This window comes from Euphorbia lathyris, chromosome 1, assembly GCF_963576675.1.
Source record: "Euphorbia lathyris chromosome 1, ddEupLath1.1, whole genome shotgun sequence".
In the NCBI taxonomy this organism is placed as follows: domain Eukaryota; kingdom Viridiplantae; phylum Streptophyta; class Magnoliopsida; order Malpighiales; family Euphorbiaceae; genus Euphorbia; species Euphorbia lathyris.
The window spans coordinates 54,683,183-54,696,821 of NC_088910.1; positions in this window are offsets into that span (position 1 = coordinate 54,683,183).

The following is a 13,639-nucleotide window of genomic DNA, read 5'->3' on the forward strand; positions in this document are numbered from 1 at the left end:
TCTAGTGCCATCCCATTCCTCTAAATCCATCCCGAGAATAATCCAAAATCAAAGTCTAGAGAGAGAAAGAAAGGAGAGAAGGTGTGGGGTTGAAATGAAACCCCACCACCTTATATAGTAAGAGGGAATGGTATTCCCGTAAATAGTGAAAAAAGGTACGATTTGACATAAAGGTAAAAAGTAAATAATTAATTACTAGGCGCACAGACCTCCGATTCGCAGTCCGTTTCAGCCTGCATTTCTCCCAGATAGCAGCCAATATTGTCAAGATATGAACTCCAGACAACAGTCAATTTTTACAGAACAGTGACACCAGTCAAAATACAGACGACAGTCAACAGAAAAACAATCATTAGTCTAGATCATTTCAGACTAAAACATGTCCCCATTAAACCCCCGAGACGATAGCTCCAGTGAGAAAATACAGACAACGGTGTTTTAAAAGAATTCAGAATCGTTAGAAAGAACCTTTTTGCCCTTGAGCCACCTTACCCACGGTTCACGACCGAGGTAGCTTTTTAGCCATCTTACCTACGGTTCACGACCGAGGTAGCTTTTTAGCCATCTTACCTACGGTTCACGACCGAGGTAGCTTTTTAGCCCTCTTACCTACGGTTCACGACCGAGGTAGCTTTTTAGCCATCTTACCTACGGTTCACGATCGAGGTAGCTTTTTAGCCATCTTACCTACGGTTCACGATCGAGGTAGCTTTTTAGCCATCTTACCTACGGTTCACGACCGAGGTAGCTTTTTAGCCATCTTACCTACGGTTCACTAGGTAGCTCTTTAGCCATCTTACCTACGGTTCACGACCGAGGTAGCTTTTTAGCCATCTTACCTACGGTTCACGATCGAGGTAGCTTTTTAGCCATCTTACCTACGGTCCACGACCAAGGTTGCTTTTGAGCCATTCTTACCCATAGTCAACGTACGCTAGATTCTGAGAGAAAAACATCCACCGACGCCCGATTCAGAGGCGAGGATGGAAAGAATCGGAGAACGACACCGGAACGCGCAGCGTGAAGGTCAGGTATGCTCCCTCCTACTCTTTACGTGTCTTTTACTTTTATATGTTTTACATTGCATGTGTTGCGTTAGCAAAAAAACGTTTTCAAAACACACACATCACTGTCAAAATAGAAAAGTAGGGGCAACTGTAGACACCGAGTCGGAGGACCTGTGACGAAAACCTGAAAACAAAACAGTTAAAGCGATTGATTCCGGAAGTTTCGAAAAAATAAAATAAATAGTTACAGTGGGTCGCCCAACAATGTTGGGCGGTAGCCCAACGCAAGGTTGGGCGGCCGCCCAACCCTTTGGGCGACGCCCGATTTTACTCGGGCGTCGCCCATTGGTCCGGGGACCCGTTTGCCTATAAAAAGGCACGGATCCCCATGCATTGGGAGGAGAGAATTTTGGAGCCTTTCTCACTCTAAACATTTTTAGAGAGAGAAAGTGATTTTTTTTTAGAAAAATATTTTTTTCTCAAAAATTCTGAATTTCCCAAAGTTAAATTTTTACTAAAAAACACAAAAAAACCGGAAAATCACGACTCGTGGAATCAATCGGCTTCGACTGTCAGATACCGAACTTGAGGTATTATCCGAGGACTAGACTCGTTTTATTTTATTTAATTTATTTCTTTTTCTTTATTTATTTTTATGTTATAATTTTATTTATTTATCACGTTTTATTTAATTTTTCGTATTTATTTAATTCTCGTCTCGTGTTGAATAAAATTCGGTTTTGCTTTAAAATAAAAAACCTCGTTTTGATATCCCAATACGAACCGTGATCCGATAAAAAGGTAGTTCGGGTGTTAGAAACGTAGTAATTATAAGTTTTAATTTAAAAGAATTTCCGAATAATGTTTTAAAATAAAAACGTTGTTTTAGGAATTTCCGTTATTGACTATGATCCATTTTTGGTAGTTCGGAAATCCAAAACGATTGAATTAGACTTAATTTAAAGCTTTTGAATAAATCTGAAAACAATTGGAGTGCTGCTGTAATTTTCCGTTTCTGTCACTAATTGCTGTTTACCGACGGATTTGTTGTCGGTAAATCTGCCAAAACGTAAAAAATGCCATTTCAGTCCATTTTTCTTAACTTTTAAGCTTTTAATCCTTAATATATATATATGTATAGTTATGTAATATATATTTTCAAACCATTTTAGATATTTAGTGTATATAATTATTTAGGATGTTTGTATATCATTTTTTATTCAATTTTTTAAGCATAGGTATATGTATATATATATTCTCATTTTTTATTCATTTGAGTTATATTAGATTCTATTTTAAAAGGTTATTTATTTGGGCATTTTGGGAACTAATTAGTAAGTATTAGTATATGGATATATGTTATTTTTGGTATTTAAAACTATATTAGTTATGTATATATATAGTTTTGGGATATTTGGGTTATGTTATTGTTTATTATATGAAACTATTTTGGATAAATGTTATTTTCTTATCTAATGAGATTTATTTACTATTTCCACCTCTTTAAAGTATAAATGTATTATATCTAGTATTTTCATATATGTATTATATAGTTTCTTTTTATTAACTTTTATTTTCATATTCTCTTTTTGGTTTGAATGTATATATATATGCTTAAATTATTTTCTTTATTCTTTTGGACCATTTATAGGTCCATGTTTCAAATGGGCTTTATTTGGGAGTGAATCTTGGTTTAAATGGGTTTATTATTGTAATTATAATAGGTAAAGAGTCCATTAAATAAAAAGAGAAAATAAATCACAAAAAGAGAGTTTTCAATTTAATTATTTAAACTAATGAATTTTTAGAGGTTCCTAATGTAAATAAATATAGTTGTTTTGTTAATATTTCAAATTGTTTTCAAAACACCACGTTTTAAAACCTTAATCCGTTCCAAAGGCGGATTAAGTGAACCTTGTAATTAAAATCATTTTCATTGTGAATAATCGAATATTTTGAACCATTTTCTCAAAAGAATTTGTACAAAATACAATGGACTTGTATGTTTAACCACGTTTTCTTACTAAAGGTTTTTATCTCAAACGTTTTCAAACACTTGAGTCGTTCCAACGGCGATTCGAGTAAACTTCACCAATCGGGGTTTTAAAACGCACCTAAATCGTTCCAACGGCGATTAAGGTGCGAACCACGTAAATAAACTCGTTTTGGGGGGAAATAAGTTAGCATAGAATAAACACACAGCATGACATTTAAATAAAGTTGTAAATAAATCACTTCTTTCTTCCCCCTTCTCTGTGTATGTATAATATAAATGGGTGATTCTTTACTAATGTGGCTTTTCAATAATATATGCTCAAAACGGTTTCCAAAAAGAGAAAGAAAAGGTTTCAAATGAATTTTAAACTTAAAGAAGTATACGATTAGTCCGTTATCGCCTAACATGCTGAGTAGGAGGCCGGTGGTTCATAACCGGGCGATGTCGGGGTGCCTAGTAGCCTTTCTCCGGAAAGGAGCTAGCCTTCTCGGCTCGTACCTAAGTTTCCCGAACCCACACCGGTCTCCCGCAAGGGATCGGTGTTCATTTTCCCATTCGTGGGTGGCGACTCTTCCATATCTCCGAGCTCCGGTCCTGCCGAGCAGCTTGATTCCACGATTGGTTGCTTTCGGCGCCAATCACCGCTTACGTCGCCATGAGGTGTCCACCCCCCGGTCCGCCCGGGAGATTAGGCCGCGGCACCTCGTCTAACACCTGGATAGGGCATCTGCTGCAGTATTCTCCTTGCCTTGCTTGTAAGATATCTCAAAATCATAGCCAAAAAGTTTGGCAATGTACTTTTGTTGATGGCTGGTAGTAATTCTTTGTTCCAACAAGAATTTCAGAGATTTATGATCTGTCTTGATAAGAAAACGCCTGTGAGAAACATAATGATCCCAATGCTTGACAGCAAACACCACTGCCAGCAGCTCCTTTTCGTGGTGCCTAGGAGCCAGGGCCTTACTAATATAAGCAATTGGATGCCCCTCATGCATCAAAATAGCACCAATACCAACATCACAAGCATCAGTTTTAATTACAAACAACTTATCTGGGTCAGGTAAAGCAAGAACTGGTGCACTAATGAGAGCCAATTTGAGTCTGTTGAAGGCAGCTTCAGCTTTATCCCCCCATAGGAACCCATCATTCTTTAACAAATCTGTCAATGGCTTGCTTATTACCCCATATTGCTTGATAAATCGTCTGTAGTAACCAGCCAAACCCAAGAATCCACGCAATTGTTTAAGATTAACTGGGATGGGCCAAGCTGCTACAGCCTCTATCTTCCTAGGATCAGTAGTCACTCCTCCTCCCTGAATAACATGCCCCAGGTATTCAACAGATGAGCTTCCAAACACACATTTGCTCTTCTTGGCTAAGAGCTGGTGTTCCTGTAACTTCATAAAAACCCATCTAAGATGTTGCAGATGAGATTCCAAGTCCCTGCTATAAACCAAGATGTCATCAAAAAAGACCAGGACAAATTTCCTAAGGGAATCTTTAAAAATGGAGTTCATTAAACTTTGAAAGGTTGAAGGTGCATTTGTTAATCCAAAGGACATCACTACAAACTCATAGTGACCCGCATGAGTTCTGAAAGCAGTTTTTGGAATATCCGAAGAATGCATTCTAATTTGATAATAACCAGAAGTGAGATCCAGTTTGGAGAAAACCCAAGCACCATGAAGTTCATCCAAAAGCTCTTCTATAATAGGTATAGGAAACCTGTCTTTCACAGTTTTACTGTTGAGTTCCCTATAGTCAATGCACATTCTCCATGAGTTATCCTTTTTCTTGACTAGGACCACAGGAGAAGAGAATGGGCTAACACTATGTCTAATAGTGCCATTGTCCAGTAGTTCCTGCACCATTGCCTCAACAATATCCTTCTGCATAGCTGAGTGTCTATATGGTCTGATGTTCACTGGTGCAGCTCCTTCAATCAAGGGGATCCTATGATCTTGAGCTCTTTGGGGAGGGAGTGCGGTGATCTTATTGAATAAGAAGTGAAATTCTAGCAGCAAGGGTTCCAGCTCCTTAGGAATTGAATGAGGAGATCCTTGAGGTGATCCTTCAGCCTGTTGAACTTGTGCCAGGAAAGCTGCATAGCCATGATTAAGCAATCGAATCATGTTGCTTTCAGAAATAACTTGCACCCTTGTTGTGTTAACACCCTGCAAACAATAAGAAATATTTTCCAATTGGAAAGTCATACTCAAGGAATTGAAATTCCAAGTGATATCCCCCAAGGTAACCAACCATTGGACTCCAAGGACCATTTCACAACCTCCCAAGTTCATTACTAAGAAGTCAGCCACAAACTCCTGATTTTGTACCTTCCAACAAAAATTCTGGCAAACTTGGGAACACCTCACTACTTGGCCATTAGCAACTACAATCTGGACTGGCATAATTGATTGCAATTGACACCCCAATCTTTTTGCCATAGACAGATCCAAGAAGTTATGTGTACTACCAGAATCTACCAAGATATGCAATAATTGTTTCTTGAACGATCCTTCCAGCCTCATTCTTTGTGGTGATCCGGTAGAGGGACCCCCCATTGCACACAGAGAGATCAACGGAACTTCTTCATTGGAGACCTCCTCTTCATGGTTTGCCTCTTCTAGGTCCTCAGTACATTCCTGGACCATGATCATGTGTAGGTACTTCTTCTTGCATTGGTGGCCAGGGGTGAATTTTTCATCACACCAGAAGCAAAGGTTCTTGGACCTTTTATCAGCAATCTCAGCTTCAGTGAGTCTTCGAGCCTTGGGTTTTGGGGTGTTGGGTGGAAAAACTTGAGGTCTGTTAGCTGGTAAGGGATGATGTGAAGGTATCTTTTGTGTAGTTGGGGTAGGCAATAAGGGTGGTGGTGGCTTGTAAGGTATAACAGATGAGGGATTTGAGGTAAATCGATTGGTAGAAGTTTTTCCCAACTTCACTGCATTCAAATAATTATCCTACATTCTAGCAAGAGCATAAGCTTGCTGCAAAGTTTTAGGGCCTAGCATTTGCAGGGGATAACCAATTTCATCTTTAAGACCACTAAGAAAACAACTTAAGATATTTTCTTCTGAGAGGGATACCTTATGAGAGCATACATCAAAAGATTCAAGATAATCCAGGAGATTACCAGTTTGTGTGAGCCTTTTCAAATCAGCCATAGGATCTTCATAGATCCTCTCCCCAATTCGCCCTTTAATGGCCTTCACATACTCACTCCATGGCGGATCTGTTAGAGACCCTCTGTTCTTCAAGTAAGTTTGGTGCCACTCCAAAGCTCGACCTCCCAAGTGAAGAGAAGCAAGCTTCACCATCGATTCAGGTGGAGTACTGTCAATCTGAAAAAATCTCTCACATCTGAACAACCACCCTTCAAGCTCTGTTCTGTCAAAACGAGGAAATTCCACCTTAGCAAATCATGTGGAGAGTTGATATGGCTGCTCAAGATTAGAACCAATATTGATATTACGATCAGGAGGCCTATTGTGCGATGAAGTTGAAGTGTTGAGAGTAGCCATGTAATTTTTCAGCTCATGAACAATGGAGCCCTGTTGTTGGGTCAACATTTCCTCTAGCCATTGTTCCTGCTTCTTGCTATGCTCCACAAACATGCCCTTCACCATTGATTTGAGGTTATCCTCAATCTGTTTGAGTTCCTGAGCTCGAGTTCCAGCGGCCATCGGAAGTGATTTGGATTCGACGGGAGAGTGAGTTACTGGAAGCGTATTTCCGATGAGGAAAGAACGCTCTGATACCAAATGATACCAGATAAATCAAAGAAGAAGGAGATGAGGGAAAAAGAATAAGAAACACAAGATTTTGAGAGAGAAAGAGATTCTGCAAATTCATTTATGGTATCAATTACAAAGTTGCAGCTCTTAATAGACCGTTGCACCTGCAACAACGAGCAACAGGTCTCCAGAGAACGCAACACGTGTAAACCCATCTAGCAAACTCTACTTACCGTTACAAAGAAAAACGCAGTCGTTTTGGTAAAACGATTTAAACTTAAATAAAACAGCAATTAAATCACATATCAGATGTGGTCTCTGCTCATACCTTTTGATACCCCTCCAGATGTATCTAGGAACAGCTTTTTAGGGTTCAAACTTATTCCAGCTATACCACCCTCTGTGGATCTAGAACGGGTGATTCTCGCTCACTTCGGTTATAACACGCATAGGTATATTGGGAGGCCTTTTGTCTTTTAGGTTTGCTGGAAACCCTTCATCTTTCGTAGCAATTTTTCTCTTCTTAATAACATTAGCGTGCTTAAATTTGTACGCCTTAGGTGTATGATATGATCGTGACAAAAGAAAACCAACACGCACTCATTTGGTATTCTTTCTTGCTTCTCAAAGATTTGTGCTTTTTTCTTCTCTGTCCCGTATCTTTTTTGTTTTTCAACCTTTATACTCAGTTATTTTAAACTGATTTCACTTATATCTTCTCTAGTGAGTTCTCCACTGTTATAATATTTTAGATTCCGTGGACCTCTTCAGTTGTTTTTTGGATTTCCCTTGTGGAGACTGCACTGGTAGAAGGAACTAATTTGATGTGATTGAATCTTGAGATTACACATGTAACCTGCGACTATAAAGAAGCGATGTCAAAGTGGCGTGTTGTAGGACGAACCCTCTCAGTTTATGAAAGGAATGAAGGATAATCATAGTCAGTAAACAAAGCTGTAATATAAGCTTAATACATGAACATGTGTACCTTGGGCTCATCTTACTCTATTTATACTAGTGTTGATGAGCTGCAAAACATGGTTATGGATTGTGGAGCGGGCGGGGCATGTTTCCTGTTGATAGAAGGAAATGTGATGAGATATCGGTGCATGATATCCCTTAAGCCTACTATGGCCATGAACGAGTAGATTCTTGACTAGATCTAGTGAGACTTCCCGAATTAAGTTTCCTAGTGCATAGTCGTATCGCTTTATTTTCTTAAGGAGATGCGACCTACTCTATATCTTTGAGAGTTAGTCCAGACTTCTGCAGTGCCACGTAGAAAAAGTTATATTTGCCTGATATCATATATTATTTACGACATCGTCCACTTCAATTAATTCGAGTCAATTGGATGAACCAATGACTCTTGACTCTACTGTTAATCAGGTTTAGTTTTTTTTAAACATTGCTTAATACACAAATTCGCCATAGAACTTTCATGTTTTACATTTGACACCGTATAGGATCTATCACACAATTGAACGTAAAAAATTGCACCTCTTACAACATAAAATATTAATTAAAACCGAAGAGTAAAAGATGATAAAATAGTGAAGGGTGGATATGGAGTTTTAGGAGTAGTGGTGGTGAAGCATGGTTAAGGGGGGTGGATCAATTGAAGCATATTGAAGAAGGTGAACATCTTTCTCCATAGCAGAAGCAACCTCTGGATAGAGATACATCCAAGCCTCTACACCATTAATCCCAGTCCTTGTATCATTAAGAGTACCCATATTATGAAACATTATTTCCTCTGAATCAAAGGCAGTGCAATGAGACATCCAAACGGGTTTCCCCCATCCAAAATCACTACCATCATACCCATCAAAATTACACAAGCTACTGAACCCAATCATTTCCATCCCATCATCACTAGACAAGGCCAATCCCATCTCTTTCACCTCTTCAAACAGCTTTGAAAATCCACCTTCAACATTCTTCATAAACTCTCTCTCTAATTTCCTTTTCGCACCCCTTAATTTGCACACAAACTCACTCACTTGGCTTTCATCTTCTGTGCATATTGCTTGCAGTATCCACACAAAGTTCCCCATTGAGCAATCTGGAATCGGTGGCGTTGCTTTTCTCCTCATATTAGCAGAATGACATATTGCTATTGACTTAGCATTCAAAGCAGCCTTCACACTTTTACTAATAATTGCAGAAACAACCTCAACCCGAGACGGGTTTTCAACCCTAGATGCTGCCTCAGACTTGAGTTTATCAATGGCGGATGCATCAAACACAAACCTTCTCACAGCAACTTTTCGTTTTTTAGCAAAGGGAGCCCATAAAGCCGGAAAGAGTGCTTCTTTCGGGAATGGTTCGTACAATGGAAACATATCGATTAGATAGGGAGATGGGATTTGTTTAGTAGGGGAAGAAGCTGCTGAAGCCCAAGCTTTGATGAATGAACCAAAACCATATCCATCATTGGCTAAATGCGAAACAGAAAACCCAATGGCTAGGCCACCGCAAGCAAATACTGTTTCTTGAATCATCAATATAAAAGCTCCAATTGGATTTTGGTTGAAAAGGGAGGCATCTGGGACTAGTTTTTTCAAAGCTGCATGATCAGGTTGCCGGAGAAACTCAGGCATACTAATGTTAGCTGTGGCCTGTGTGTAGTATGCTCCTTCGTCGTCACACTCAATGGAGACAGAGTCTTTGATCTTTCCGGCGAGAGGGTAAAAATGGGATAGAGTTTTTGATAAAGAATGCTTTAGCATAACTGATGTTTCTGTATTATTAATATTACTAGTATTCAGATAGAAAAAAGCAGTGGAAAAGTAGACGGGAGGCATAAATTGATCCAAAAGAGAGATTTTGTAAGTTTTAAGATGAGATGGAGTATATGAGGAAGGCTTAATGCATCCTTCTGAAATCGTTTTGACCTCCATTTTTGTTTCTTCTCTGTGCTCAAATTCAATCACCTACTAGCTTTTTTAAGCAATTCTCGACTTTATTATTTTATTTTACTATGAGCTGTTCTCAAAATATATATATTTTTTATATATAGTCAACCATTCCATTTTTTATTTTGTAGTTAAGGTGTGTGATCCGATATTTTCTGACTTTCGTTATAAAAATAAGGGTTAATTTCAAATATAACCCTTTGTGGTTTCAAATTTTATCAAATAAATACCTGTGGTATGCTCTTTTTTTCAAAAACGCGGAAACGGTAAAGACACTGTCTATATACTAACGTGGCCAAGGGTAATTTAGTCAATAAGAGTTAATTTCAAATAAATTGTTGTGGTTTGCGTGTTTTTTGCAAATAGGTACATATGGTTTGCATATTTTTTCAAATAAATACCCGTGGTTTGGATATTTTTGCAAATAGGTATCTGTGGTATAACAAACCATAAACAAAAGCTTAATTTAGGCAAATATTGTGATTTATTATACCACGGGTACCTATTTGCCTAAATTAAACGGTTGTTTATGGTTTGTTATACCACGGGTATTTGTTTAAATTAAGCTTTTGTTTATGGTTTGTTATACCGCGGATACCTATTTGCAAAAACATCCAAACCACGGGTACCTATTTGCAAAAATATCCAAACCACAGGTATCTATTTGTAAAAAAACACACAAACTACAACAATTTATTTGAAATTAACTCTTATTGACTAAATTACCCTCGGTCACGTCAGCATATAGACGGCGTCATCATCTGTTTCCGTGTTTTTAAAAAATGGAGCATACCACAGGTATTTATTTGCTCGAAATCAAACCACATGTATTTATTTGCTAAAACTTGAAACCATAAGGGTTATATTTGAAATTAACCCTAAAAATAAATACATATAAATTTACCACGATATGGCCGCACATTATATCTTTAATAAACAAGATGATTATGATTTTTATAAGCTATAAAGAATCGTTCATATTCTAATAATTAATAACAGTCAAGATGAAACAGAAAAGAAAAAAACATGCTTAATACATCATTTGCTCTCTGAATTTGTTCAAAAAGTTTGGTTGGTCCCCTGAACTTTCAAAGTGTTCCGATAGCCCCTTGAACTTACATAAAATGTTCAGTTAGCCCCCTGAACTTGTGTAAAATGTAATCAATTAATCACTCGGTCATAAAAAGGTAAGTTAAATACGGAAGATGTATTCCACACATCTTAGAATGTTATTACATAATTAAAAAATAGATCAAAAAAGAAGTTATTGTTTGCTCAACTATACAACTTGTCTTCTCTAATATTAGAATCGTATACTCCGATTTTGGTCGTTTTACTTTTTTTAAGACTCGTGGAATACATCTTTTGTATTTAACTTACTTTTTTACGACCGAGTGATCAATTGATTACATTTTACGCAAGTTCAGATGGCTAACTGGACATTTTATGCAAGTTCAGGGGGCTATCGGAACACTTTGAAAGTTTAGGGGGCCAATCAAATTTTTTGGACAAATTCAGGGGGCAAATGATGTATTAAGCCGAAAAAAAATTATAAATCGACTGTTCAATCCCGTCGCTCCTAGGGTTTTTCGCCGGTGAGAGAGCCTCAACCAATTTGATTTCTTTTTTACGAGTTTTATTGAGTTTTTATGCACACTCTCTCAGCAAAACAGAAAAGATGAAAGGAAGATTGGAGTAGTTGACAATCAATGACAAAGAAAACGATATTCTGGACTTGGGAATTACTAATATACAGCCGCCGCAACAAGAAGAAGCAGGATTGGGATTGCTTGGTCCATTTATCATTGATAAATCAATTAATTCCCAGTTATAACAGAATAATAGTATTATGGAGACCTGGAAGAGGGGTTAACATCCAGGAAATTGCACCAGACCTTTACTCGTTTAAATTTTTCCACATTGTAGACTTAAACAAGGTGCTTGAAGGAGGTCCTTGAACATAACATTCGATAACTATACACTTGTGATGAACACATAGAAGTTGGGTACCAATCTGGAGAATGTGGAACTTAATGCTATAGATATATGGGTACAAATTTACGAGTTGTCAAGTGGGGCGATGTCAGAAGCCATAGGACAACAGATTGGGAATTTCATAAAGGGATTCAAAAAATATGATCTGAACAATTTCATGCGGATTAGAGTCTCCATTGAAGTCCACAAACCTTTGAAGCACTACAAAACAAAATAAGAAAGACACACAGTGATTGGTCGACTATTCTTTTTAAGTATGAATGACTTGGGGTCTTCTGTTATATCTGTGGAACTCTAGGTCATTCAAAACATTATTGTGAGACATTATTTGACTGCTATGGAGTGGAGTTGAAAACATAATGGGGCATTTGGCTGAAAGCCCTAATAAGAAGGAGTGGGGACCAGAGCGGATCACGGTTGCTTCGGGAGTCAACCTTAAATGCAGAAGGAGAAAGGGGAGAGAAGGAATGGGGAGGCCAAAACAATAATGTTAACTTCAATTACTAACATGAATACATTAGCCAATGGAGGGATAAGGTGCGCAAGTCCAACTAAGGTGAAGAACATAATCATATCCTAAGCAAGTGGTCCACAAGTTAATGATCCATCAAAATAGAGAAATGGGAGTCGGACGGGCCAGTTTCAAAGAGATGGGACCGATACAGTAAATGCTCAATGACGGAGAGGATTTGATTGATCTCCAAGCCGATTGAAAGCAACTTCAGAATGGCCATTCTAGATCACTTAGAGATCAAACTATTCGGTGGTATCCAGACCACGATAGTTCCAACTAACTCAACTCATGTCTCCCGAGAGACTTGGCTAATAGGCCTCTCTCAATCTGTGACAACAGAATTCTCCTTATCCATCTGAGAAGTGGAGTCTTTCGATAAGTGTTTTACTCGAGTTGTTGTGGTGTCTATTTAACCAGGGGTTGAAGGTTTGGAACTGAAATATGATTTTTTTTTATGTGAGGCTAACTCCAGAGAGGTGTGCAAAATAATCCTCATGTATCAATATGTGAAGGATGAAGTAATTTGTTAATTCACTAAAAGTGGCATGTACACATCAAAGTCAGACTATTGAGCCACTACTAACGTCTTGTCTAATCAGATTCCAGTCATAGGATGGGAAAAATTACGGAATCTCACCATCCCTCTTAAGATGAAGACATTATAGAAACTTGGTACAAACTGTCTACCGCATCGTAATAGAATGATCACGAGACATATTACAATGCCAAGCCAATGTGTATTTTGCAAAGGAGCAGCAGAAATAGAGTGGTATATATTCACGATATGTCTATTTGTGGAAGAATGTTGGATGGTGGCTACGCTTGCAATTCCAACAGGAAATTCATTAGAGTTTGCGAAGTGGCTACTGTCCATTTTCTAGACGAACAGTGTGAAAGCTGTCAACAGAAAGGTAAATGTTCTGATGTCTTCAATATTGAATTATACAATCCTCGAACTGCTTTTTAATGACCTAAAATCATAATAAACAGTCAATGAGGTGCCGAAATCTATTGTCCCCTCTCCGATACTTAAGTCATAAGTGTTCTTAAGAGTAAGAAACAACTTGAAAGTAATTAGTGAGTAGATGAATAATGAATGTACCTATGGCACGATTTCCAAGGATATTTATAGATGATTACTTACTTAAAGTGTAATGTACTTTACACGTGTCAATTCCTGATTGGTTTGGTCAAACACCTTTCCATGTGTAGACTATTGATTGGCTTCAGACTCTAATCTTGTGTATAAATTACAGGTTTGAATTGTTTGGTGCAGCTTGTTGGTCCCGTATAACGTAATATGATTAGTTCCAAAGGGGGGTTAGGAACTAATATAACTTTTTCGTTTGATAATGCTGACTTAATTGAATGTTTGATAGTTTAACTTAGTTTCAGGTCAGCAAGGCTGAGTGTGATGTGAGACAGCTTTAATCAGATACTGACTAGAGCTGTTTCAATTGTAAGTTGGGAAG